The sequence below is a fragment of the Trichosurus vulpecula genome, chromosome 8 (genome assembly GCF_011100635.1).
Source record: "Trichosurus vulpecula isolate mTriVul1 chromosome 8, mTriVul1.pri, whole genome shotgun sequence".
Taxonomy (NCBI): Eukaryota; Metazoa; Chordata; class Mammalia; order Diprotodontia; family Phalangeridae; genus Trichosurus; species Trichosurus vulpecula.
In genome coordinates, this window is record NC_050580.1 from 195,239,780 (window position 1) to 195,265,729 (window position 25,950).

At 39.5% G+C, this 25,950-nt stretch overlaps 2 pseudogenes; one reads left to right on the forward strand and one right to left on the reverse strand.

Moving 5' to 3' along the window:
• Positions 1–3,572: 3,572 nt before the first annotated feature.
• LOC118829818 lies at positions 3,573–5,524 on the reverse strand (annotated as a pseudogene).
• A 12,497-nt stretch (positions 5,525–18,021) lies between these two features.
• On the forward strand, positions 18,022–18,583 carry LOC118829819 (annotated as a pseudogene).
• Positions 18,584–25,950: the final 7,367 nt, after the last annotated feature.

The following is a 25,950-nucleotide window of genomic DNA, read 5'->3' on the forward strand; positions in this document are numbered from 1 at the left end:
CCAAGAATTTTAAAAAGGGGGAAAATGTACTTTAGTAAAACTAACCAACAAATGAACTAAGTCTAAAAGACATGGAATCAGCCCCTCATAGTTTTGCCACCCCTTTCAGGAAGAAAGCAGAAGGTGACCTGCTTGTTGGGGGGAAAAAAGTCTCTACAACAAATAATCTCTGATTTCCAGAGATCTCCAAGTTATATATAGAACTAACAGAAATATATAACCAAGTGCTATTCCCATGGATAAATGATCAAAAGATAGAACAAGTAGGTCTCCAAAGAACAACTGCATACTACAGATAATAATATGAAAGACTGCCCCAAATGACTAACAATAATTAGAGAAATAAAAATCAAAACAATTGAAATTTCACTTTGCATTCACCAACTGCAAAAGATGACAAAAAATGGAAATAATACATGTTGGACGGGAACAGTAATAACACACTGATGTTCGAGCTGTGAATTTGTTCCGCCGCCAATCTGGAAAGGATTTTGCAAATTTGCTTTAAAAGTGACAAAAATGCTCAAAGCCTTTAACTATGAGATCAAATTGCTAGACATGTGCCTCAAGACAGCTAAACATCAAAAACCCCACATACACCAAAATAATTGTAACAGCAGTTGTGGTAGTAAAGAACTGGAAATAAAGCAGATATCCATCGACTGGGGAATGGCTAAACAGATTCTGGTACAAGAATGTAACAGAATATTACTGTGCTTTAAAAAACAACGAATATGAACAATTCTGAGAAGCATGTTAACACTTAGAAAATGCATCTCGGGGGGGTGGGGTGGAGAGGGAGAGTAGACATCTAAAAAAAGAGCAGAACAATATCCTTGCCAGACTCAATTGGCGTGCTGGTTTAGTTTTGCTGAAATGCCTTCCCCTCCCCCCACCCTCCTTCTTTCTTTTTCATTTTTGTTAAAAGAGATCACTTCCTTTTTTAAAAAATTTTTTTGTAAAAAAGATGGCTCATTGCATAAAAAAGGGAGAATTATTTTGGAAATTAAGGTGAAGTTAAAAATAAAAACATCAATAAAAGTTTTTATAAGTAAATTAACATTATATAACACTTAGCCACTCAGATCACATCTATTTGTCATAGTATTCTCTTCAGCAAAGTACAGAAATATTGATTTAAACTGAAGAGCTATTGCTCATTTCCCACCAGCTGCACCCCTCAGACTGAACTCCATCATCACACCACTCTGAATACTTTCTTCTGTGGTATATTTTAATTCCTCTCAGTAGATTGCAAGCTGCTTGAAGGCAGAGATTGTATTTCTTTTTCTTATTTCTATCCCCAGCACTTAGTACAGTGCCTAGCACATAATGGGCTCCTAATGTTTATTGTATTGTACTGATTATTACCCACAAAAAACATTAATATTGTATAAACATATCTTATCAATGCCGATACAATGACCCCTCTATTAGTGTTAACTGGGATGGAATAGTAGTAATACTGACATTCAAAACCAGTGGATCATCTAGTGGTCGTATATTTGGGGGCACATTAAATACCTATTCTCCTAATTATATTTTTAGTGCAATACTGAAATCAACTTTCTTTCTGACAAATACACACATGAGTTTAATTGGTAGTGGAAAGAAATGTTCTGGGAATATCTACTCCAAGGATACACATATACCACATACAAATATTTGAAGTTGACTGTATTAAAAAAAATCCTCAGCTTTTAATCACCTAGATAAGGGACCAGAGAGAAATCCCACGCAAGCCATGAGCACCATTTACTACATTAACAGCCTCAGACAAGTCACTTCACTTCTCTAGGGCTTCATTTGTTTGTATGTTAAATGAGGTGAGTTGACTAAGTGATTTCCTATGGTCCCTTCCAGCCATAAACCTATGATCCTCTAACCTTTCTGGGCTATAACAACATAAGAAAGAACTACAAAACCAAATGCTGTGTAATGATGATGATAATGTTTTGAGGATCAAGAGAGAGCACAGGTAAAAATGTTGTAAATAGTGTAACGCATCATATAGTTTTTAAAAAATAATTTAAATATCATTCCTTTTTATATTGCCTAAAATTCTCCTCCCTATCTCCTCGCCTCCCAAAGAGCCATGCCTTATATCAAATAATTTTTTAAAAATAGTAAAATAGGAAAGAGGGGGGAAAAATCAGCAAAAACCACACCTGAGTGGTCCCTACCCCCTCCAAAGGAGAGAGGGTGAGGGGTCTTTCTCACATCTCTTCGGTAGGGCCAGGTTTGTTCTTTATAGTTTTACAACATTCAGTTAGTTGTAGCTTTCAACATTCATTTGTTTTTTTCTGCTACCACAGTTGTTTTCACTGTATAAAATTCTTTCTTGACTGTCTACTTCACCTTGAAATCAGTTCGTGTAAATCTTACCATGTTTCTTTGTATCCATCTTTCTTACAGTCCAGTAATATTCAATTACATTCATATACCACAATTTCTTTGGCCATTGTCCAATTGATGGAATCTTTGTTTCCAGTCCTTTGCTACTACAAAAAAAGTGCCACTATAAATATTTTAACAATGACCACCTTGAAGATATGAATAAGAGTAGAATCTCTGGGTCAAAGGGTATGGATGGAAACCATATCCATTTTATTTGCATAATTCTAAACTTTTTTTGAATGGCTACACTAATTCATCATTCCACTCAACCATATGTGCCTGTCTTTCTAGAATCTCATCAACAATGACAAAGACAGACATGAAGTAAAACCATGAGGTTGTTCTGATACGTACTTTTTTAGGGATGAGAATTCTTTTATATGATTGTTAACAGTCTGTAATTCTTTTCTTTTTTTTTTTTTTAGAATTGTTTATATCCCTTGATGACGTTTCTATTAGGGAAAACTATTATCTATTATCGATACTAGGAACATTCCTCTTGACTCATCCCTTTAAAAACTACCTGCCTATATTTAGGGAGGAGCCAGTTAAATTTTTCATTGTAAGCATTTACACTTCCAAAATCAGCTAACTACAATTAAGGGATTGATTTATTATTTTGTTGCTTGTCTAGACTTAATAAAATGGAGAAAATATTAATGATGAAGATTACTTAAAAGTGTGCCCTGCTATACATATCACCCACCCTCAGTCAGTTATTAAAACATTTACCAGCATAGCCCTGCCTAATCTTAGTCAATTTAAGCAAAACTGAAAATTAAGAGACCACCCCAGCATAGATTTATGTGTTCAATAAATACTTTTTTGTTTGTTTTGTTTTTCAGTTATAAATACACTGTTCAGTGAGGTCAGTTAGAAGAAAGGAGCATTCAGTAGATGGGCAATCAATTCTAATCGACAGGACAGAGACAAGAGATCTTGCACCATGCTTTGGCAAGGCCAGCAGAGCATGGCATGGGGAGTGCATCAGAACATCGTAGGTTTGGTCACATCTGATAAACAGGAATAATAAAGAGGGGATGTTCCTTGGTTTGAGGGGAGGCAAAAGAGCAAGTGCCAGGCAATGCCTTCTGAGGAATGGATAGAGTCATCCCAGAGTGAGTGCTTATGGCTTAAAGTTCTTGAGAGCGGCTGAGGGGAGCATTCTGGTCTTCTCAGATACTGTTCAGGGCCTCGCAGGCAAATTCTGGCAGAACAAAGGCTGTACAATGAATGTCCAAGTTATAATATTTCAGATTCATCTTAACTTGTTCCTGTGTCAGCTGCTACACTGGCTCCTAGAGATTAGTGCTTGGGATCTCACTGCAGAGCACAAAGACAATACAGCCACTGGGGTAGGCGGGGATGAATATTCTACCAACTAGGACAGAGAATTGGGAATTCCCTCACTAAGGGGTGAGCTTCAGATGCAGCCATTGGCGCTTACCCTGCTAGCAGAAGATAGGATCACTTTAGCATTGTCTTCACCTGCTGATAATTCTCTTTGAACTAGCTCCTGGCAGAATCCATGGGGTCTGAGGAGTCAATAATGATAGCATCAAAGTTATCCTGGTTCTGCTGCATGAACCTAAAACTGTCTCACATCCAAGGTCATCTTTGACATGGAACAGCCCACTGTTAGGCCCCACAAATCCTTATTAAAGACCAGGATCATATTTTTGTCAATCTCACAATCACATTTTAAGATGAATATTTCAAGACGTCTTGGAGGACACCCTCATCCTCATCATGCATAATCAGGACCTTTTTTTGGCTGCAGAAGGTCAGACTGCCCATAACCTCCTTGTACAAAAACTCATCTACATGTGAAGTAGTTGATTCCATCCAGCCTCAGAATGTTACCTTGTCTTACTGCAGAAGACCAGGATCTCCTAATAGTAGGAGTGTTGCTAGTAAAGCAGCTTATCCACCTGCAGGGACATGGCCTGGCCTTCCAGAAACAAGTCCTCTCAGATGGTGAGGAGAGGGGAAGAGAAGGGAGGAGGTCTAGATGTTGCAAAACGACAACTTCAGACTTGGCTTAAAGGAAAAACTTTAGAATTAGAGCTATCTCTAAAGTGAAAGGGCTGCCTTAGGAGGTTCTTCCTCACTGTAGGCAGAATGTAGATAACTTAATTGTAGGGGAACTTTTTCAGGTGGAGTTTGGACCAGATGGTTCTCAAAGTCCTTTCCAACACTTAAAAATCTGTATTTTTATAAAGAATTTGCCTCCTTGGAATTAATTGTAATAAAGTATGCATTAGTTTTTTTTCTGAATAATCTTCAATCTACTTAAGAATGTAGAAACAGGATTAGGCTGGTGGGAAGAGAATTTCTCTTCTTCCAGCTAAACATCTCTAGTTTCAACCCATTATCCTCTGCCATTAACTTGAGGACCACCACCATCAGATTTATCTTTTGCTAGATGCACTTCATCTTGTATCAGTGTCCTTCGTAAAAAGTGACACCCAAACTAAACAAATCAATAGGCAATGGAGATACAAAGAAAGGCAAAATCCAAACAAAGCCAAAGAAACATAAAAACACCAACACTACAGATGTGGTCTGACCAGGGCTAGTACAGGCATACCTCAGAGATATTACAAGTTCAATTCCAGACCACAGCAATAAAGCAAATATTGAAATAAAGTTTGAGTCACATGAATTTTTTGGTTTCCCAGTGCATATAAACGTTATGTTTATCACTGTACTGTAGTCTATTAAGTATGCAATAGTATTATGTCTAAAAAAAAAAAATCAATGTACAAAACTTAATGTAATACTTTATTACTAAAAAAAAAGCTAACCATCACCTTCAGTGAGTCAAAATCTTTTTGCTGGAGGGTCTTGCCTCAATTCTGATGGGTGCTGACTGATGAGGGTGATGGTTGCTGAAAGTTGGGGTGACAATTTCTTAAAATAAGACGACAATGACATCTGCCACATCCACTGAATCTTCCTTTTACCTGAACACTTAGAGGCCACTGTAGGGTTACTAACTGGCCTAATTTCAATACTGTTGTCCTGAGGAGACAGTAAGAGAAGAGAATTGCTCAGTGGGTGGAACAATCAGAACACACTCAACATTTATCAATTAAGTTCCATGTCTTACATGGGACTGGTTCATGGTACCCTCTCTGATCATAGATTACCACAACAGATATAATAATGATGAAAAATTTGAAATACTGTGAAAATTACCAAAATGTGACAGAGACACAATGTGAGCACATGTTGTTGGAAAAAATGGCGCCAGTAGATTTGCTTATTACAGCATTGCCACAAATCTTCAACGTGTAAAAAAATGCACTATCTGCAAGGCACAATAAAATGAAGCTCAATAAAATGAAGTATGTCCATATAGCAGAAATAGAACTTCCTTGGCCTTAGACACTGAAATTTCTCAATGCAGCCTAAGATAGAATTATGGAGGTCAGTACTTTTAATTTAGAATTATTTCTATTATGCTGAAATTTTTATGTTAACTGTATTGTCACAATGAAACCTAACCTATAGCAGTGAATTTCTCTTAACAAAGATCTGATATTCAAAATATGTAGAGAATTGATACAAGTTAATAATGTTCACTCTCTAAGTCAAAGGATACGAGCAGACAAATATTCAAGAGAAATACAAGCTATCGATGATCACATGAAAAAATGCTCCAAATCAAATAAGAAAATGCAAATTAAAAAACTCTGAAACTTCATAACGTGTGAGGCAGTGAAAGAATAAAGTGTGAAGGCTTCACAGGGAGAGTGTGTGTGTGTGTGTGTGTGTGTGTATTTATTTATTTATATGATGATTGAGAATCAGTATTTAGAGAAAAGGGAAATGGGATAAATTTGAGTCTGTGGGAATCTGATTATTTAGCCTTTAGGAATGTCTTTCTCTCCCTCCTTCTCACCTCAGTTGTGAATGGAATACAAGATTGTGAAAGCTTCCCTATGAATAACTCAGGCAAGGCAATATTCAAATAGAGATACTACAAATTTAGTTAGGATGTAAACCTCACCAGGCCTAAGTTTCGTTTTCTAGCAAATCACATGATTTCAGGGAAACCAGATGATATTCCCCTCTCCCCCTCCCCTGGCCTACTTACAAATGGCCATCTTAGCATTAAAGTTTCCCTATGAGGTAATTCTGTAGTTTCTGTGCTTGTACTGCGTAAAAACTTATTCCTGGTTAGATTGTGAGGCCACTTGTCTCCGCAGATGGGGACGGGGGTCCAGCCTCTGGGGTGGGAATTCTTAGAATTGTTTGTACAAGCGTATATATCTCCCTGCTTGTCTTCTCCCCTTCGCCTCTCTTCACTGCTATCTCAGCCCTGGTAGTGAGAGATGCCCAATTCTCGAGATTTGATCAAATAAAGCTTCTGGGGTTTTTTTTTCTGCCTTGAGAAACCGAGATACCTCTGTTTTTTTTTACTTGAGTCAATGATCTTGACCCACACAATAACAATCAGATTAGCAAAGGTAACGAAAAAAGAAAATGACAATTGTTGGAGAGGCTGCTGGAAGATAGGCACACAAATACACAGTTAGGAGTTGTGAATTGGTCCAACCATTCTGGAAAGCAATTTGAAACTACCCCCAAAGTAAATCATACCCTTTGACCCAGAGATACCACTACTAGCAATATGGCCCACCTCTCAAGAGGTCAAAGATAGAGGAACAGGGCTCAAAAGTATATAAAAATATTTATAATGGCATTTTTGTTGTAGAAAGAATGGGAAACAAAGTAGGTACTTGTCAATTGGATAATGGCTGAATAAATCATGGTATACAAATATAACAGAATGTTATGCTATTATAAGAAATGACACAAGGAATGGATTCACATAAACCTGGGAAGTACTGTATAAACCAGGGTTGTCCAACCTTAGGTTTTTACTGAAACAATAAACGATATATTTTGATTTGCTGTTTTAGCGAGAACTCTGTTGTAGCTCGGCTTTGTTTACTAAAGCATTTATGGACAGCCCTGGTATAAACTGATAAAGTAGAGTGAAGTGAGCAGAACCAGGAAAATAATCAACACAATGGCTACAACAATGAAAGACTTAAGAACTCTGATTAGTACAAGTCATTACTCCAGAAGGCTGATGATGAATTATGCCTTCAGCCTGTGAGAGGGAAAAGACTTGACACAGGAAATGAAACAAGCATTTTCAGCCATGGAAAATATGTGAATCTGTCTTGTTTGACTACATATGCTTGTTTTGAAAGAAGGCAATGACAGGGATACAAAAAGAAGAAAAGCATGTCAATGACGCAGGGCAGTGCTGGTACTATCATGTTACATCTAATATACTTTTTTTAAATATTTAATTTATTATTTAATGTATTCACAATTTCATATGCAATCTTCTTAGTATATGAAAATGTTGTTTGTAAATTTTGAGGTTCATATTAAAAAGAGAAAATTCTTTTTAAATAAATTTAATCTGCACCAACAAGGGAACCAACTAGTAATAATGATCAACCCATTGAAGCAGGCTTTCTGTACTCTTCCCATCATGAGTCTCATAGACAAAATTCATAAAACCATTCTACTAATAACATTCATGTTCAGTTTTCAAATGAATTTGGCTTCATAATATATCTCCTGAATACACCCCCTTCTCTCTTCTGACACAGCTACCACTATGCTACAAACGCTCACCAACTCATGACTAAACTACTACTCCAACAGCCTGCTGGCTGCCTCTCCCTTCCCTACTCAATAAATTCCAGTAGCCCCCGTCCCTTCCAAGATCAAATATGAAAGCCTGTCATGCAAAGACCTTCATACACCCTCCTCCTCCATACTTTTCCAGTCTTTTTACATCTTGTACTCCCTTCTCCCTTGGACTCTGCAATCCAATGACAAAAGGTACACTTGATGTTCCACCCACAAGAGCTCCATCTCCCAACTTCACATATGTTCACTGGTTGCCCCCACACCTGAAATTCTCCCCTTCCCCATCTTTGTTTCTTGGCTTCCTACAAGTCTAAGCTAACATTACACCTTTCACAGTGTGTGGGATACAAGATTGTTTGTGAAAGCTTCCCATGAATAAATCAAGCAAGGTAATACTCAGATAGTACAAATTTAGTTAGGATGTAGACCTCACTAGGCCTAAGTTTCGTTTTCCTGTAAATCATATGATTTCGGGGAAATCAGATGGTCTCCCCCTCTTCCCCTCCCCTAGCCCACTCCCATGCCGTCATCTTAACATTGAGATTTCCTTATAAGGTAATTCTGTAGTTTCTGTGCTAGTATTGGATAAACTTATTCTGGGATTGTGAGGCCACCTGTCCCAGCAAATAGGGACAGGGGTCCAGCCTCTAGGGGTGGAATTTCTTAGAATTGTTTGTACAAGGTATATATCCCCTTGCTTGCCTTCTCCCCCTTGCCTCTCTGCACTACCATCCCACCCTGGTAGTGGGAGATGCCCAATTCTCGCGAGACTTGATCAAATAAAGCTTCTGTTTTGTTTCTACCTTGAGAAAACCGAGACACCTCTGTTTTTGTTTATTTTGAGCCTGTGGTTTGTCCCACACAGTTGGGGGCTCGGCCGGGACCCCCTCGATTGGGGGGGGTTCTCCTCACCAGGGAGCAGGATCCAGCGCGCACCACAAAGATTTATTGGGGGGTCCTGGTGTGGGGCTCCACCCAGTTGGGGGAAAATCCCGAAGAGAGGGACTCGGAGGAACAGAAGCTGTGCTAGGTTCCGACATTCCAAAAAGTAAGAGATAAAAGTCCGGCCGGCCGGTGTGGTGTGTGTTGAAGTCATAAACAAGTACGCGTACTCTCCGAAGGTAAGCACTCAGAGGTCTGGGGGTGAGTCTGTTGAGTCTCTGACTCGGGGAGTGCGGCGACAGCTCCCGACCAAATTAGGGTGGGATATGACCCCAACACAAGGACGCTCTCGAGAACGCTTCGCGGGGGACTTCGGGGGAGTAGCTGCCCCCTGGGGAGTTGAGGCATGTGTGCCCTCCCCGTTCAGCTAAGTTCTGTTGAGTCTCGGACTCGGGGAGTGCGGCGACGGCTCCCGACCAAATTATGGGGAAAACCAATCTAAGTCTGTGCAGTCGGAGCACAAATGTGAGGTACCTTTAGGCAATCGATTGCAAAATTGGAATGAACAACAAAAGTAGAAAGGAAAATGGCCATAGACAAGAGCTCTTAAAATATTTGACCTAGGTGGGTGGAATGGATTTTTCCTGGTGTTTTGAGGAAAGCTCTCCCAGGGAAAACGAAAAACAAAAAGCTTTTGGATTTCTGTATCTTTGTGCCTGTGTCTGTCTGTATCTGTGCTTCTGTGTGTGTGTAATCTGACACCCTGTAATGTCCACTATCTGGCTTTCTCTCCCTCCCTGACTCCTCCTGGCATGCAGAGGAGCGGGAGGGCGGGGGAGAGAGAAAGAGAGAGAAAAATGTTTTCTTGTTTAAGTTATGTGATGGAAAAGGCAAGGTAAAGAGGAGTGTCAGGTCAGAATTAGAAAGAAATAAAGTATGTGCAGTTTTACAGGGGCTTTCATCAAAGTCCACCAGAAAGGAAAGGCAAGAAAGTTTAACCATGTAGGGAAGAGACGTGTGAAGGAAGTTTAAAAAAGGCATAATCTATTTGCACAAATAGTGTGAATAGAGGTTTTGAGAGTGCAAGGTGGAAACTTTTGGGAAGTTGTTTTAAAAAAAAAAATGATATATATATATTATATATATATATGCTCTTTCTGTCTCCCTCCATCCCAGATCTGGCCAATTTGTAATGTGGAGAGATAAGAAAGAAAGCGGGAACTTCTCCCTTAAATTTAAGTGAAATGTGTTACTTCTAATTTGATGCTCAGAATTTATTATGCTATTTGGTACTAAGGCAAATTCGGAAAATGCATAGATATGAAAAAGAGACACTTTGAGCTCCCTAGTATGAGGACAAAAGGAAAAATCTAGAATGTGTACTACGATGCATTGTAATTATGGTTTCCCAATTTTCAGACTTACGAACTTTAAGTAATGATCCTACAAATAGAATTGGAAAATATTTAATAACGTAAAGGTATTAAATAAATCTATAGTTAGTAAGTACTTTTTTTAACATACAACTACAGAGATCCTTATGTGCAATTTAGTGACCCTTGTTCCTATTTGAATTTAAAAATGGCTTAAAGCTTCCAAAATAGAGAAATATGACCAGAGAATGAGAGCCAATCTGAACATATTTTACCCAAAAGACTGTTGCTTATTACATTCCTGAGAAACAGAAATACTTCCTAGAATAGGAATTAGCTCAATAGATATAGATATTTCTAACTTGCTGTGATTTTCCTAAGTTTGTGACTTGAAAAGTTTAAAAAGTGATTCGGCTGCGAATATACAATAGAGAGTTGGCTCCTTTTCAAAAATAATTACCCCACTGACAACAGCCCTGGACCCCAGGCACCCTGAAGCCCACACTTCTAGGCAATTGTCCTCCCCCCCTACTGGAACCTGGAATTTTTGCTCCTAGTCTTCCAAACCTGACAATCCCTGTTAGAAAGTAAAGATCTCTCAGAGACCTTCCTAAATGACTCCTTAGACCTTTAATTCAGGTGCTGGACTCCGCAGCTTCCCAGCACCTTCCCCCCCTTTGCACCCCCCCCCCTTTCAGTCCACAGCTAGGCTCTGCAACTATGAGGAGAGAAGAAAAGCCTCTATGCTTGGTAAGCCTAAACTATGTAATGATTTGGGAATGCAATTAATGTCATCTGAAAATCTTTCTATTTGTACTATTAGTGTACTTCTAAATTGTAGTAAAATGTCCTATATTGCAAAACTTAAGTAACCGAAAATAGTGTTAGACAAAGCAATTATTAATCTGAATTTTGTTGAAGAAAGACAAAAAAATGATATGAAAACAATTGTGTAAAACTGGTTAAGTTACTTTCTCAGCCTTAATTGCCGTTTAGAAGACCAGGTATTTTCTACTTTACCTGTAGTTAATGGAAGGTCACAGCTAAAACAATTCAGCCAGCACTTACCTGTAAGATTGTTAACTAGGTTATTTGGGATTACTGTTTTAATGTTAAAGACCAAGACAGTTCTGAAGAGATAAAAGAAATTATGTCCATCCATCTTTTGGGCTAGATTTGTGGGTGGGTTCTATTAAATCTTATATGGATATTAATTAGGGTAAAGATATTGATTGTTGTGAGTTATTATTGTTGCTGTTCAATTAATTATCAACCCCCTCCGCCTGGAAGGGAGGCTGACTATACCTTGTTGACAATGATTCAAATTTCTTAGGCTTCCTTTTTACCTGGGGGAAAAAGAAGTAGTTACTGGCCCAGCACATTTTAAACTGATCTAATTATAACAGGTGATTGCAAACTATTTGTAATGTGAATGGAACTTAGAAATGCATATTTGAATAATTTTCTAGGAAAAGTGCATATTGTTATTTGGCATTGAGAAATTTATTAACTATATAGCCCCAAGAAAATTCCATTTACTGTAGTTCACTGTTCAATAAGGGGATGGTGGTGGAATCCATTCCCAGGGGTATTACAAAGATCGCATGATTGTAAAGGTGCTTGGCACAATGCTTGGCGTAGAATAAATGCTATTTGAATGTACACTGTTTTAAGTTAAAAATAATTGCTTCATATTTATTAACCTTATGTGAATTTTCTTCACTGTGAAGTTTTGGTGATGAGATGAATGATTCTCTGTATCAGGCAGTTCGGGGCCATATCTGACTGAGGTAAAGCCACCACAATGGAAACTAATTGGTTTTGGTTTTCAAGTTTAAATAGATGATAATTGTTTATGATATTGTTATATGTCTAAAATTTTTCTTATTGCATAACTTGGTAAGCAGCTGTATCATCTGTGTTGTTAGAGAAGCAATTTCTTTTACAATCTAAATGTTATTAGGTTAAGAATTGTAATTTAAGAAATCTTAAATTATCAAATTTTGTCTTTAATTGTTTTGCTATCATTTGGAAAATTTGTGAGATCATTAATTAAGCTGTTGATGTTATTGCTTAGAGATAGTATTTACCAGAGTACGTTTAGTTTTGGTTTTTTTCTCAATTATGTGGAAAAGGTTTGGTGATCAAAATTTGGGAATTGTTTAGCACTTAGGAATAATAATAATATCAGGATAAATTATGAGCTGTTTCTGAGAAGGAGAGATTTTTTTATAAAAAAAGGTTTTGTAAAATCCTTTGTATGATTTTTAGAAAGCCTCGACCTTGAATAAGTGTGCTCAGAGAAACAGCAAAAGATAGCAAACAGACCCAAGGTTTTTCTATTTAACCCCTTCTTGGGGTCCATGTTACTTCTCCTTATTTTGTAAAATTGCCAAGGCACCTGGAAAACTATCTGCATGGGCAAGGTCATCAGCCCCAGACAAAGAACTTCTTTGAGTTATGTAGGTCCTAAACACTGAACTTAGCTTGCTGAGAAATTAAAATTTTATGTACAATAGATAGAAAGGATTCTAATATTTGGCTTTTACACCACGACAAATTTAAAGTTGAGAACGAGAATATTTAATTAAATCCCTTATGTATATGAGTCCTGGTAAATCTTTACTGCTTATTGCAGCTCCGTATCTGACTCTAAGCTGTGACTGCTGGGACTTGCTGTTTAAGGTTAAAAGGCACTTGGGACTATAACTACTTTTCTTTTGAGTTTGAATCTGGGTATAGTTGTCTACATTACATCAGTATCTGAGAGAAATGCCACAAGCTACTCAGAAAGAATGTGATTCATACTGTTAACGGTGGAGATCTGCATTTGGGACAAAAGCCGGGGGGACAATCTTAGCCTCAGTCTAGGATGGGATCCTCCTGGCCTCAGTTTCCCCCTGTGTTCCTTTGAAAAGGAAGTTTCTCACCTATTTCTGAGTGTAGCAATGCGGTGGCAGAGATGCTACATAACTGAGGAATCAAAACTATATCTGGATTATAAACAAGAGCCAAGGATGTTTTATCCTGTAATATTTGACATATCACGTGTCCCTGCCTTTTTTTCGTTCTATAGCAAATTTCTGTGATCAGAGCAAGTAGTCATTAAAAGATATGAGCTCTTTTTGTGTTATCTTACTGGGCAATCTAATATAATTTTATCTAGAACTAGGGCAGGTACAGAAATTTAAACAAACTGCTTAAGGCTCACTTTAAGATGTTCCCTTTGTCTAAAAGGAATCTAAGAGCAGTAGTATTTTCCTATGATCACTCTCTTACTGCTATCAATGTGAGATTCTATTACAACACCTCTTTGACTAAGAAACTTTGTAATATTTAGGAATTCTGCTATAACTAGAAACTTTGTTTGTTATGATGCTTTGAAATTAGTGTTACTTATGGACTTTTGCACCAACTTAGTAAAGCTTTAGGAAGAAGAGTAGAAATGCATACAAGCCACTTAGAACTCACTTTGTAGATGTTCCCTAAGCAATGTGAGAATGTTATTTTGTTATTTGATTACTATCATGCATTCTTAAAATTTTTGGAAAATATGGGAGGAAAGGGGGGATGATAAATAATAAAGGACGAGACCTGGCCCACATCGCCTTAGTCTCTCAAGTGTTAGAAAACTTATTATTACCAAAAAAATATATCAATAATCCATGTGAATAGTCATCAATCCAGACAATCCTTTGAGGTTAGAGGTATCCGCCTGGCAGATGAGGAAGCACGGAAAATAGGAGCTATAGAATCTGAACTACCCGACCATTTGCTGGTACTAATTCCCTCTTTTCCTCCGAGTCTTCCTTCCCCAACCTTTACTACAGAAGAACAGAAGAAGGTGTCATCTTTAGGGGCCGAGGAGCGGGAAGGCCGATGGTATCTCCCAGATGGAAGAGAGGTACTGACCAAGTCAGGTATGAGGCAGGTCCTTCACCATTTACACCAGGGCAGTCACTGGGACGTCCAGAACCTGTGCGATGCTGTTCTCACGTGGTATGTGTCAACCGGCCTTTACACCCTAGCAAGACAGTTGGTACAGGGTTGCCTTTTTTGTCGAAGGACGAACAGGACTGCTTTGTGCCGAACCCCGATGGGTGGAAGGCCACCAGGTCTTCGGCCGTTTCAAAGCATACAGGTGGACTTTACTGAGCTGCCCCCCATAGGCCGTCTCAAATACCTGCTGGTCGTAGTGGACCATCTGACATCTTGGGTGGAGGCTTTTCCCTTGCCCCGGGCTACTGCCCCTATGGTATGTAAGATTTTGCTGGAACAAATAATCCCACGGTATGGGATGGTGGAACGAATTGACTCGGACCAGGGGACTCATTTTGCGGGTAAGATCCTGCAGCTCCTTATGCAAGCCTTGTATATTACATGGGAGTTTCATACTCCTTGGCATCCTCCCTCATCAGGCAAGGTAGAAAGGATGAATCGGGAGACCAAGAGACTGCTTATGAGGTTGATGTTAGAAACGCAGTTACCTTGGACTAAGTGTCTCCCCCTGGCCCTACTCAGAATACGTACTAAACCTCGAAGGGATGTGGGGTTGTCTCCTTATGAACTCCTATTTGGTCACCCTTATCTAGGAAGAGGAGAAACTTGGGATCCTATATATGAACAGGAAGATAGTTTTTTTTAAGGAAATATGTATCTGCCTTGGCAAAACACCTCCTTATTTTACAGACTAAGGGGTTGATCGCTCAGACCCCACCTTTAGGCTTTCCGGTGCATAAGTACCAACTAGGAGACTGGATCCTGATCCAGATGTGGAAGGAGGAAAAGCTTGCCCCGACCTGGGAGGGGCCTTTCCAAGTCCTGTTGACATCGGACACTGCGGTGTGGACCACAGAGCGAGGCTGGACCCATCACTCCCGAGTGAAGACATCTACTAAGCCGCCTGGCGAATGGACTGTTGAACCCTCATCCCAGGGGGACCCACTAAAAATACATCTGGGGCGTAAGCCTCCCACTGACTGAATGCATGAACCCTGAACCCCTACTTGATCCATAAGATTGCTAATAGCTATAAGTGGAGCTGTGCTCCTTCCAATTTGCCTCCCGTGTATGCTGCAATTGATTACCAGAATGATAATAAGGACTCTATCAAAGATGATTAAGTTAGAAGGTACAGCCAGTGGATCTATCAGACTGATGATCCTTAAAGGGGGGAATGGGAACCAGTTGAGCAGGAAGACCCGCTAAAGCAGACCAACGAGTTGGATCGTGCAGTTGAAGCAGTGTATATGAATTGGCGTGGGAAGCTTTCAACTATGGAATAAGAGGGGGGATTTTGTGTGGGATATAAGATTGTTTGTGAAAGCTTCCCATGAATAAATCAAGCAAGGTAATACTCAGATAGTACAAATTTAGTTAGGATGTAGACCTCACTAGGCCTAAGTTTCGTTTTCCTGTAAATCATATGATTTCGGGGAAATCAGATAGTCTCCCCCTCTCCCCCTCCCCTAGCCCACTTCCATGCCGTCATCTTAACATTGAGATTTCCCTATAAGGTAATTCTGTAGTTTCTGTGCTAGTATTGGATAAACTTATTCTGGGATAGATTGTGAGGCCACCTGTCCCAGCAAATAGGGACAGGGGTCCAGCCTCTAGGGGTGGAATTTCTTAGAATTGTTTGTACAAGGTATATATCCCCTTGCTTGCCTTCTCCCCCTTGCCTCTCTGCACTACCATCCCACCCTGGTAGTGGGAGATGCCCAATTCTCGCGAAACTTGATCAAATAAAGCTTGTTTTGTTTCTACCTTGAGAAAACCGAGACACCTCTGTTTTTGTTTATTTTGAGCCTGTGGTTTGTCCCACACAACAGGAAGCATTTTCCTGATTCCCCCTTAATTCTAGTTCCCCTCTTCTGTTGATTATTTCCAATCTATCCTGTCTATAACTTATTTGTACAGTTGTTTGCTTTTCTTTGTATCCCCAGAGCTTAGCCCAGTTTCTGTCATAAAATAGATGCTTAATGAATGTTTATTGGCTGATGACTATATCCAAAGCCCTGTGGACAATAATAACCTACCTGAACGAATTGATTCCTCAATGATTAAGGCACTTCCAACTCCATCCCAATGACTCTAAATCTCCAGTTGCCACTGGGGATTCAAACCTCATTCTCCATCCTCCACCACCCACCCTAAAGATAACCAAATCCTTTGACTATGCTCTCTGGAATGCCTGATCCATAAGTAATAAATTAGATTTATTTTCAACCCTTATCCATTCTCACTCCCTCATCTTCTTGAACTCACTGAGCCTTGGTTCCCTTCTGATAACAAAACTTACCTAACTACTCTTTCTAGCACTGGTTGACTTGTTTACTCCTTGTTCCCCACTGCCACTTCCAGGCTTTTCCACTAGTACAGTCACTGTTTAACTTCTCCTCCCCTAAAGTTCATTCAATCCATACTTATCACCCAGTGGAGAATCTGGTAGTTATAGCCTACAGACCTCCAGGACACTCCTTCTTCAATATGTTCAGGACCTGACCCATAGTCTTTCTCTCTTGCCCCAATATCAGGGGGCTTCACCATACATAATGATATACCCTCAAACACCCTATCCTCCAAATTCCTCGATTTGCTCTTCCTAGGACTTACTCTTTCACTTGGCCACAGCTACACACAGAGAAGGCCATACCCAATAGCTTGACATCACCCACAAGTGTTCCACAATCATGTCCCTGAACTCTGAAGTTACAATTCCAACCCTGTCAACTCCCTTGAAATTCCAAATTGTTCTTAGTCTTCACCACAACCTCTAATCCCTCTATCCCTCTGTTCTTTCCCAGGCCAACACCCATGTACTGGCTTACACTCTCTTCTCTTCCTCATCCTAACTCCTTGATGAACTAGTACAACTTTACATTGTTTGCTTCACTCAGTCCCTTTTTCCTTTGGTCTATCGAATATCTTGCCCCAAGCTTGTATTAGGCCATTCTCTCTTACACACTTCCTGGATCCACTACAAGATTATGTTATATAATCTCAACTGGGCTCTCACTGTGGCAAGGCTATCTTTTTACATCTCTCTAACTGACTCACTGTTCTACTCACCACAAACAGCTTTTCCAAATCTTCTCAAACTTCCTGTAGCTCTCCCTTCCCCCACCTTCTCAACTGAGAACCTTACTTCATATTTCACTGGAAAAACTGAGGCCATTAAATTGGAACACTAATGCATTGTTGGTGGAGTTGTTAACTGATCCAACCATTCTGGAGAACAATTTGGAACTACGCTCAAAGGGCTATAAAACTGTGCACACCCTCTGACCCAGAAATACCACTTCTAGGTCTGTATCCCAAAGAGATCATAAAAATGGGAAAAGGACCCACATGTACAAAAATATTTATAAGCAGCTCTTTTTGCAGCGGCCAAGAATTGGAAATTGAGGGGATGCCCACCAATTGGAGAATGGCTGAACAAGTTGCGGTATATGAATACAATGGAATACTATTGTGCTATAAGAAATGAAGAGCAGGCAGAGGAGGAAGAGGAGGAGGAGGGAGGTGGTGGCAGCGGCGGCAGCGGCAGCCCAGCGACCCACCTGCCTTGGTGGCCGGACAGCGGAGACGGAGACGCCAAAAGAGAGTCCGGCTCTGCGGAGGGGACCCTCCGGGGGACTCGGTGGCAGTGCCCTGAATACTGAAGTGTTTAGTACAGCCTTCCACCATGCATGAATACAAGCTAGTTGTTCTTGGCTCAGGAGGTGTTAGAAAGTCTGCCCTGACTGTACAGTTTGTTCAAGGAACATTTGTTGAAAAATATGATCCTACGATAGAAGATTCATAAAGAAGGCAAGGTGAAGTAGATGCCCAACAATGCACGCTCGAGATCTTGGACACTGCAGGAACAGAACAATTTACGGCAATGAGAGATTTGTACATGAAAAATGGACAAGGCTTTGCATTAAGTCTACACCATCCCAGCACAGTCCACATTTAATGATTTACGGGATCTTCAAGAATAGATACTTCGAGTTAAAGACACTGATGATGTGCCAATGATTCTTGTTGGTAACAAGTGTGACTTGGAAGATGAAAGAGTCATAGGAAAAGAGCAAGGACAGAACCTAGCAAGACAATGGAACAACTGTGCATTCTTAGAATCTTCTGCTAAATCAAAGATAAATGTTAATGAGATCTTTTATGACCTAGTCCGGCAAATCAACAGAAAAACTCCAGTGCCTGGGAAGGCCCGGAAAAAGTCATCATGTCAACATGAAACACTGTAGCTCTGAGCCAGGTCTGAAGAACTGTTGCCCAACTCAACAGTGCCAGCAGCATTCCAACTTTATTAAACCTACCAACATCTTAAGCGGACTTTCCTGTGGTGGTACCCTTTAAGAAGTGGATGAAAGCTACTATATCAGTTTGCACATTCTAATCACTTTGCAGTGTCACAAGAGATTTTTACTTAAAACAGTCTGAGTATGCAACTAGTAAAACCAGAGGCTACATCCAGTATTATTGCTAAGAGACATTGTTCATCCACTGATGTTGTACTGTATACTTTAACATGCCCCATCCTTTCTTCTGGAGAGTACAATAATGTAAATCCTAAAAGCACCACTATTTTAGCATAATAAAAGGAAGTCCAAAGAGCTCCTATACAGACTACTCCAGATAACTTTGCTTCTTTGATATTGTAGCTTATTATAATTTTTTTTAAAGAAATACAAGTTCATCATCGTGGTACAAAAGTACTTTGATTAACACAGCTACACAGTTTTTTTAATTTTTTGAAAAACCTGTGGAGACAGTGATCTTGTCTTTAAAAATAAGATAGTCCTCTCAATATGTCTTAGATAAAAGACGTTGCCTTTAATATCCGTTGGGAAGGAAACGTCCAGACTTTTCAATCTTTTATCGTATGTTTCCTTTTTGTTTACATAGGGAACAATGTTTATAGTTGTGTGTACAGTGGGGGTCTACAACAAGAAGTGTATATTTTCAGATAATTTTTTAATGATTTAACAATTTGGTAAATCATTTCCAGGCTTCTGCAGCTGTAGATTCTCACTGTGAATCCCCTGCTTGCTCATGCATAAGTGTATTTGCAATACCAAACATGCAGGTTTAGTACTTTTGCCTGTTAGTGATTGTTTCACATGTGTAACATTTTGGTTGAGATGTTAAATGGTGGAAGAGTACTGTGGATGTGAATGTGGAAAGTAATTTTAATCATGTGTAATTGGTCACAGGGCCTAAGTTGCAGTAACTAACTTTTTGCTGATTTATTTAACAATGCCTTGTTGCTTTGTACGCATTTAACGTTTGGGTGTAAAGATTGGGTGTATAACCAACAGGGAGCCACAGTATTTAAATTGACCAACCTAATGTTACAACTACTTTGAGGTGGCCAAATGTAAACTAAAAGCCTTAATTAAAGTGGTGCAATTTTGTATAACTTAGCATCAGTAGTTCAATAAATTTGGATTGCCAGGCAAGGGCTTACATTATAATTATCTGCCACTTAAACGTTTTGTGTAATGTTTTAACAGTGCTAGTAAATAAATATGGGTTTAACTTTTTTAAACGTAATGAGTGCATTCTGCACAGTGTGGTTTCATAATTTAACATTTGGGCAAGCCAAGTTCTCAGTAATGGCAAGAATGGAAAATGTCATATTTTGCTTAGTAATATTTGAGTACCCACATAGCCACCTTTAAATTTCCCTGGGAAAGCATTTTGTAACTCAAGCAATATCACTTATAATGAACAGTTTTTGGTAATGTTGGACAGTTATTTTGGACAGCGTGGGTAGGCGGTAACAAATAACTGACATATGTTACTTTGTTTTTATATAGGATGATGTTATACTTAGCTTATTACAGTTATAAAGGTCTTTGAATGAAGTGGACTTATATACTGCTTTCTTTTAAAATGGAAACAAGTTTCTGTCTTAAAAAAAAAAAAAGAAATGAAGAGCAAGCAGACTTCAGAAAAACCTGGGAAGACTTACATGAACTGATGCTGAGTGAATGAGCAGAACCAGGAGTACACTGTACACAATAACAGCAACATTGTACGATGACTAATTTTCACAGACTTAACTCTTCTCAGCTATGCAAGGATCTAAGACAAGTCGGAAAGACTCATGATGAAAAATGCTGTCCACATCCAGAGAAAGAACTATGGCATCTGAATGCAGATCAAAGCATACTATTGATCTCTTTTTTGGTTGTTGTTGTTTGTTTCTTCTTTCTCACTGTTCCTCCCATTGGTTCTAATTCTTCTTTACAACATGACTAATGTGAAAATGTTTAATATGACTGTATATGTAGAGCCTACATCAGATTGCATGCCATCTTGGGGCTGGGGGAGGGGAGAGAGAGAAAATTTAGAACTTAAAATCTTACGGAAGTGAATGTTGAAAACTAAAAATAAATAAATTTTTTTTAAAAACTGACGCCATATACCCTTTGACCCAGCAATACCACTTCTAGGGCTGTATCCTAAAGAGATCACACAATGGGGAAATGTACAAAAATATTTATAGCAGCTCTTTTTGTGGTAGCAAAGAATTGGAAATCAAGGGGATGCCCATCAATTGGGGAATGGCTAAACAAGTTGTGGTATATGAATATAATGGAATACTATCGTGCTATAAGAAATGGGGAAGATACGGACTTCATAAGACCTACATGATATAATGCTGAGTGAGGGGAGTAGAACCAGGAGAACATTATACACAACCACAGACATACTGATTCTGTGACGACTAACTTTGATAGACTTGGCTCTTCTCAGCAATACAAGTTGCAAAGACAGCCCCAAAGGTCTCATGATGAAAAGAGCTATCTACATCCAGATAAAGAACTATGGAATCTGAACGCGGATTGATTTTGTTTGATTGGTTTTGTTTCTTCTTTCTCATGATTCACTCCATTGATCATGGTTCTTCTTTATGACTTGACTACTGTTTAACTATGTTTAATGCAAAGTACATGTAGAACATATATGGGATTCCATACCATTTTAGGGGGAGGAGAAGAAAATTTGGAACTTAAAAACCTGTGGAACTGAGCATTGTAAACTAAAAATAAAAACATCTTAAAAAAAAAACTGAGGCCATTTCCTGGCTCCCTCCTTTCGGCATATCTCACATCAATCAGGTCTTCCCCTAACATCCTCTTTCATTCCAGTCTCACAAGAGGAGGTAGCCCTTCTCCCTGTCTAGCAAACCCCTCTACATGCACAAGTGTTCTCATTCTAATCTGTCTTCTCCAGCAAAACACCTCCTCTATCATTCTAAATTTCTCACTAATTGTCAATTACTTCCTGTTTACTGGCTATTTTCTTATTGCCTGCAAACATGCCCATGTCTCTCCATCCTCAAAAAAACCTTCACTTCAGCCATCCATCACCATTAATTATCATACTAAAATTTTCCTTCCCTTTGTACACTAAACTCCTTGTGAAAACCTCTATGATAAGTACCTCCACTTTCTTTTCTCTCACTTTTTAAACTCTTTACAATTTAACTTTGTGGGTTTTTTTTTGGTAAGTCACTAATGATCTAATTGCCAAATCTAAGGGTTTTTTTTTTCAATCCTCAGCCTTCTTGACTTCTCTTCAGTCTTTGGCATTACTGAACACTCTCTTCTTGATGCTCTTTTCTCTCTAGGATTTCATGACACTTTTCTATCCCGGTTCTTCCACCAGATGTACTTGTCCGATCATCCAGTTTGAGGTGTCCAGCAGGCAGATAAAGATGCAAGACTGGAGGTCAGCAGAAACATTAGGGCTGGACAAGTAGATCTGAGAGTCATCTGCATAGAGATGCTAATTGCAAACAGGGAAGCTGATCAGGTCACCAAGTAAAATAGTATAGAGGGAGGAGAGAAGCTCAAGAATATCCGAAATTAATTGGAGTGTCCTGGATGAAAATCCAGCAAAAGAAACTCTGAAGGAATGTTTACCTTGGTAGAAAAACCAGGAAATAAAAGTATCTATGAGACATCTTAAAATCAACATATTCAAAACTGAACTCATTACCCCGCCGCCAAACCTTCCCTTCTCCTTAACCTTTCTATTACAGTTGAGGGTACCACCATCCTACCAGTAACCCACCCTCTAATCAGCTGAGGTTTCATCCTCAACTCCTCACTCTCACCCCTTACATATCTCATATATGCCATCTTTTCACACCACTGATCTTCCTAAAAGTATAAGTCTGACCACATCGCCCTTGCCCCATTCAATAAATTCCAGTATCTTTCCATTACCTTCAGGACATAAATTCCGGTTTGGTCTTTAAGCCCTTTATAACCTGGCCCCTTCCTATCTTTTCAGGCTTCTTTCACATTACTCCCCTCTCCCTCAAAATCCTCTGCAATCTAGTAACGCTGGTTTCCTTCCTCTTCTTCCCACAAGGCACTCTATTTCCTGACAATAGGTTTTTTCATTGGCTGTCCCCAATTCCTAGAATGGTCTCCCTCCTTATCTCTGCCTCCTGGCTTCCTTCAAGTCCCAGCTAAAGTCTTACCTCGTGCAAGATGCCTTTCCCAGTATTCCTCGATCCTAGTGCCTTTCCTCTGAGGAATCTATCCTGTGGTATATCTTGTTTGTACACAGTAATTTGCATGTTGTCTCCCCCATTGAGCTGTGAGCTTTTTGAGAGCAGGCACTATTTTTTGCTTTTCTTTGTATTCCCAGAGCTTGTCACAGTGACTGCCACATAGTAGGCACTTAATAAAGGCTTGTTAACTAAGTCTGAGAGAGGATAGATAATTTGCCCAATGTTGAAAAAAAAGATATTAATACTAATATGGTATTCCAAAACTGTTTGTACTCTAATACCGTTTGTAGGCTCTAGTCTAACAGACACGGTTTTATTTAACTTAACACTGATCTATATCCAACCCATTTCTAGCTTGGAGAGAGATGTCCAATCTGGCATAGTCCCTTATACCCTCTAACATGACTCAGACAAGGTCCAAGAAAATTTTTGGTTAACATTTAATCACAATATGTAACAATGCAGCTCAGAGTTAACATTCAGGTTAGCTGAGCAAGCAAATTACCACAGCATTCCTCGGAATAACTACCAGAGAAGGGTGGGTGCTAGCAAGCCAATCATTACAAGTGGGCAGGTCTTCGAAGAAGAGAAGGCTTTAATATTTGGTCACTAACCAAATCTCTTGTCCAGACCCATCACCCACCTTTCCAAAAGGGATTTTCCCAGGGGTCTGGAAAGGGCTTTAGAGTAAAATATTAATACTTTCGGTTTCACTAAAAAAGGAGATTTTTAAATATGCTTCTACAACAGGGTCAAAAAGCCAGTGCTTAAAACAATATTTGAACTCAAGTCTTCCTGGTTCCAAGTCAACTACTCCAGTGTCACCTGGCTGCCTTTATGTCCCTACCAAAGTCCTTTCTCCTTACCTTGTATTTAGTGATTATTCTCTATATGCTTACGTATGTACAAAATGTTTCCTGTGATAGAACGTATGCTCCTTCTGAGCATGCTTTGTGTCATGTTTTGTGTCTGTATCCTTCCACTCAGCAGTGTCTACCACACAGTAGATGCTTGTTAGACTGATTGGACACATATTGGATAATGCTGACAGAATAAACTCTTTCAGGCCAGGTACCGTTTTTGTTTCTGGCACTATGTGGACAATGCCTACCACAGTTCTTTGCACACAGTAGGCATCTCATAAACTTTTTGTACTTGTTTCTGACCCTGTTTCTCCATCTGTAAAATAGGGAGGCTATTACCTATATGTAGAACATATCTCGCAATAAGTGTTTTGCAAATCTTTGTAAAGGGCCTCATAAATTCAGCTACTACTCTTTGCAATTTCTCCAGCTTCATTATATTTTTACTGAGGTGAAGTAGGTCCAGGTACAGATGTAGTACTAGTTTGCCCAATTATGCTTTTCCAATTCCTATTTCTCACAATGCTTACCAGATATACTACACACCAGTGTCTTCAAGATGACATCTGATAGCTAGGGACCATCATTTTTCTAAGGCACTTAGAATAGGTGCCTTCACTTTCTCTCCTCTCACTCCTCTTAATCCCTTATAATCTCTTCTGACCAAAGCATTCCACTAAAAACTCCTGCCTTCAGGGCAGCTAGATGGCGCAGTGAATAGAACACCTGCCCTGGAGTCAGGAGGACCTGAGTTCAAATATGACCTCAGACACTTGACATTTACTAGCAGTGTGACCTTGGGCAACTCATTTAACCCCAATTGCCCTGCCTTCCCCCCTCAAAAAAATAAAAAAAAAAACCTCCTGCTTTCTCTTAGTTGTGAAATCCAAAGTCCTTTTCGCAATCTTCATTCTCCTTGACCTCTCTGCAGCCTTTAACACTATTGAAAACTCTCTCCTCCTTGATACTCTGTTCTCTCTAGGTTTTCTGGACTACCTGACAAAGGTTCCTCCTGTCTCCTTTGCTGGATCCTCCTCCAGATCATGCCTTCTAATCATAGGTGTCCCTTAGGATTCTGGCCTGGGCCCTCTTCTCTTCTCTCTCTACACTACTTCACTTCGTGATTTCATCAGCTCCCATGGATTGAATTACCATCTCTGTAACAATGATTCTCAGATCTAACTACTGTGTCCCAATCTCTCTTGGCCCCCAATCTCACATCTCCAAGTGCCTTTTAGAAATCTCAAATTGGAAATTCAAAAGATACCTTAAAACGCAATATGTCTAAATTAGAACTCCCTTCCCAGCCTCATCACTATTTTTCACACCCCATACATAACCCACCCCATAACCTATCTGTTGCTAAGGCCTGTCATTTCACCCTTGCAACATCTTTTGAATACATCCTCTTTCTTCTTCTGACACTGCCATTCCTCTAGTGCAGGCTCTCATCATCTCACACAGCAATAGCCTGCTTTGGTGGAGAGAGGAGGTATCTGCCTTGTCTCAAGTCTCTCCACATCCAATGCAGGCTGCATTCAGTCACTAAAGTGATTTTCCTAACTTATGGTCTTATTTCACTCCTCTACTCAATAAATCTAGTGGCTCCCTATTGCCTCCAGGATCAAATACAAATGCTCTATTTAGCATTCAAAGCCCTTCATAATCTAGCCCCCTCCTACCTTTCCAGTCATCTTACACCTTGTTCTCCAACACATGCTCTTCGATCTAGTGACACCGGCCTTTTCCATGAACATGAAGCTTCTATGAAGCACTTCATCTCCTGACTGGGCATTTTCTCTGGCTGCCCCGTGTGCCTGGAACACTCTCCTCTGTTCTGACAACTCCTCCCTGGCTTCCTTTAAGTGCCAACCAAAATCCCACCTTCTACAGGAAGCCTTCCTTAACCTCTCTTAATTCCAATGCCTTTCCTCCATTAATTACTTTCTATTTATCCTACATATAGCTTACTTTGGATATATGTTTCAATGTTGGTCTCCCCCATTAAACTGTGAGGTCCTGAAAGGCAGGGACTGTCTTTTGCCTCTTTTTATATTCCTAATGCTCAGCACAAAGACTGGCACATAATCAATGTTTATTAACTGATTGAAGAATAGTTCCTAAATGTACCATTATACTTTCTGAATACTATTAACGCTTATTTTATACTGTTCTGTCAGTTAGTTAGCTGCACATGACCTTTCAACGGTTATTC